The following is a 3657-nucleotide window of genomic DNA, read 5'->3' as shown; positions in this document are numbered from 1 at the left end:
CCCGGCGTCTGGATTCCACCCCCGCGGCTCGGCCCAAGCTGCTCTACCCGTCGCTCCATCGTCTCCCCAACTCCCCAGCGCCCCGGACCCTCTTTCCTCATACCCTCGTTTTTCACCTTTCACCCTCTCCCTCGGCCTGCTTTTCCCCTCCCTGCTCTGGCCTGTCGTTTTCTTAACACTCTTCACACGCGCGCTTCCTCCTCCTCCTCTTCTCTTTTTCCCACCCCTACCCTTGGGCCCTCCTTCCTTAACCTGCGCTGGACCCCTGTTCCGTGATCCGTCCACCTGACACGCTGGGTTTCATGACTCTCTCTTTCCCAGGCTGTGGGTTGTGCCCTTCACTCCTTGCCCTCCTCCATTCCCTGTCCTGATCTGAACTCCTCTCCTTGCCACGGTCCCTCACCCTTATCCCTCTGGGCCTTATCCTCTTTCACTGCCCTCTCCTAGGATAGAGTGGGTGGGGCCTCTCCCACCCACAGGAGATGTAAACAGTCTCCTGTTTACTTACATCTTTGGGAGTAGCTCCATTCTCTACTAGTGGGGAGAGTTGGTGAAGAGATCAGGAAGAGATTTCTTCGAGACTGACAGTAAGGATGAATGACTCCTAGCAACAGTGACCCTCTCCTCCCGGCATAGCAAGATGGCCTGCCCTCAGGTCCCTGCCTCCGGCGTGCTGTCCAGTAATTCTTCAGCGCTGTCTTTGCAGAGGATTGGGGAATTTATCTGTGTTCTGAAACCGGCGGCGAGCCTTTAAATGGTCTCTCCTGGCTTGAGAGCAACTTTTGCTCTGCATCGGTGGGTGGGGAAGTTTTAATGCTCGAGTTCAATAAATAAACCTTTGATTCTCACCATCCTCCCCTCTTGTGATGACGCTAAGGATGAGATGATTCAGGGCATGGGACTGCACTGCTGCCTCAGATTTAGAGTTTGAAAGGTTTTGAAATAAGGAGAGCCTGTTCTCTAGCTATTTGCTGTGCCCGCCCCGAAATTGCTCTGTGGAGTTGTGGTTTTTCAGAAACCGTATGTATCTTACCTCTGCCCTACCTGGGTGTTTGTTCACTGCACCTGCCATTTCCGTCTTAGGTACAGGAAGAAGGAATGGAATCCGAAGGAAGAAAATTCATTCCAGAGACAAAATAGCTCCCCTCCTCTGTTGTAGCTGTTCCTCTGGCAATACAAACTTTCTGCTTTCAGTGAGTATTATCTTGGACATATTTAGAATAGAGCGTCATTGTAGTTTTTGGTTTTAGGCATGTGCTAGGATTTTGGGATGTAGGTGTATTTTGTTCATTCGTATTTTTCTACTTCCGTGAGGGGATCCTAATGTTGATGAAGTTTTTCCACTTATTCCCTTTTAAAATAGTTTAAATATGCAAGTTTGTTTTCCGTACCCCCATTAGAGTGAGCTAGGTGGTGGCGTGGCATGATCTTTCCTTCATATTTCTAGTGTAAGGTCTGGCTCCCCACCCTTCCCAAATTCGTTTCTTAATACGACCAAAAAGGTTGTCTTAACTTTTAGGGTAATTAACTCAGAGGTTAATGCAGTTCCTGATCAAAGTCAGTTATTGGTTCTCTTTTCTATAGTTTCAGTCCTCAAAGACTTTTGGAACATTTTGTCCTAAATTCGCAATAGTGATGATATTTCCCTGAAAATCCCATCACAGATTTGAAAATAATTAAAATTTTTCACTGTAAACTTGAAACAAAGTTCTGGGGAAAAATTATGACGGCTGTGTCCTCTTAAGTTGATTAATGATAGTATGCTAACACTTAGGAGAGCGTTTTCAGAGGGCTTCACTTCTTGGTGAAGCCCCCTAGCCCCTCTGAGGGACGTAGGGGACAAATGTTTTTATTTTACAAATGAAAGAACTGAGGCCCAGAAAAATCTGGCACCTTGCTACAGGTCACATAGAAAACAGAGGGGAGGTGAAAAAAGTTTTGACTCCTAGGTACATGTTTTTCTTTAAGCTAAGTTGAAATGAAAATGTATAGTTCTGGCCAGGCGCAGTGGCTCACGCCTGTAATCCCAGCACTTTGGGAAGCCGAGTTGGGTGGATAACGAGGTCAAGAGATCAAGACCATCCTGGCCAACATGGTGAAACCCCATCTCTACTGAAAATGCAAAAATTAGCTGGGCGTGGTGGCACGTGCCTGTAGTCCCAGCTACTCGGGAGGCTGAAGCAGGAGAATCACTTGAACCTGGGAGGTGGAAGTTGCAGTGAGCCGAGGTCATGCCACTGTACTCCAGCCTGGCGACAGAGCGAGACTTCGTCTTTAAAAAAAAAAATAGAGTTCTTTATGTTTTTAAAATCTATAAAGCTTAAAAACAATTGTTGCCAGGCATGGTGGCATGCATCTGGAGCCCCAGCAACTTGAGAAGCTGAGGCAGGAGGATCGCTTGAGCCCTGTAAATAGCCACTTCAGCCTGGGCAACATAGCAAGGCTTCATCTCTTTTTTTTTTTTTTAAAAAGTCCGGGCACAGTCGCTCGTGCCTGTAAATCCCAAAACTGGGGTGCCAATGCAGGAAGATTGCTTGAAGCCAGAAGTTCAAAACCAGCTTGGTCCACATAACGAGACCCCATCTCTACAAAAGGAAAAATTTTTAAAAATTAGCCGAGTGTGGTGGTGCATGGCAGTGGTCCCAGCTATTTGGGAGGCTGAGGCAGGAGGATCTCTAGAGCACAGAAGTTCAAGGCTACAGTGAGCCGTGACTGCACCACTGCACTCCAGCCTGGACCACAGAGGGAGACCCTGTCTCCAGAACAAAAAGGAACAATTATATAGGTAGGTCTGTGATTTGTGGGGGAAAATTTTCACACACCAAATGTTTTGGGTGTGTGTATGCTGGGGGTTTCAAAAATAAATGATTATTTGGTATGGTTACCAGAATGTATGTGGGTTTTTCTGACTGTTTCCTGGAATAGTTCCATAAGTAGGACAGAATTATAGCTCAGGTGCCATTTCAGTACCCATAATATAATTATTAAATTGAATTTCAACTCAACTCTGTGCCACACAGGAAACAACAGCTTGTTCCCTTCTGTGGAAAGCTTGATTTGAGCAAACATCTGAATGCTAAATGATAACAGAAGAAAATGCAGAGACCCCCTTTTTCTTGGCCTTTTTCCCACCTCTCAAATCTACATGAGGTCATGCCCTCGAATAAGCTGTTTTGAGGCATGTCTTCAGAAGGTGAATCTAGATTTTTTCCCCCCACCTTTAGGCTTTTCTAGATACTTTAATCTGATGGTTGTGTAAACCTAACTACTTTGACAACAGTTTTTTAAATTGGTATTCAATATCTATCAAGATGTCTACAATAATAGCATATTTAGCAAATTTAGTCTCTTTTTTAGTGTATATCTGTAAGCTTAAATGAGGGCTCTAGTGGAATAAAACTGTACAACTCTCAAGGCAGCAAAGTATTTTCCTCTGTGTTTTCTGGCGTCTCAGAATGAAAAGAAGCAGTGGATGATTAATTAGAAGCCATTGCTCTCCAAAGAAGGAAACTATCAAGGTCATGAGAGTCATAATCCCACGTTAATAATACGATCTTTCAGATTACAAGGTCATTCTTAATGGAATTGTATTATGAGGGTGTTATTTCTCTGGAAGTTGTAAGCACTCAGAGCTGCGTTCTTTTTATAACCGACGCT

At 44.9% G+C, this 3657-nt stretch overlaps 1 protein-coding gene across 1 annotated transcript in view; it reads left to right on the top strand.

Annotated features, from left to right (window-relative positions):
- The first annotated feature begins 546 nt into the window (after positions 1–546).
- Positions 547–3657, top strand: part of AMMECR1L (AMMECR1-like) — a 23238-nt gene continuing 20127 nt past the window's right edge. Inside the window, exons 1-2 of the mRNA XM_011980497.1 lie at positions 547–655; positions 1084–1193. The gene's annotated coding sequence lies outside the window, so the exon portion shown is untranslated. The remainder of the gene's footprint in view (positions 656–1083; positions 1194–3657) is intronic.

The sequence above is a fragment of the Mandrillus leucophaeus genome, unplaced genomic scaffold (assembly GCF_000951045.1).
Source record: "Mandrillus leucophaeus isolate KB7577 unplaced genomic scaffold, Mleu.le_1.0 Scaffold213, whole genome shotgun sequence".
In the NCBI taxonomy this organism is placed as follows: domain Eukaryota; kingdom Metazoa; phylum Chordata; class Mammalia; order Primates; family Cercopithecidae; genus Mandrillus; species Mandrillus leucophaeus.
The sequence above is the reverse complement of the archived record's forward strand: the minus strand, read 5'-3'. Positions and strand labels throughout refer to the sequence as shown.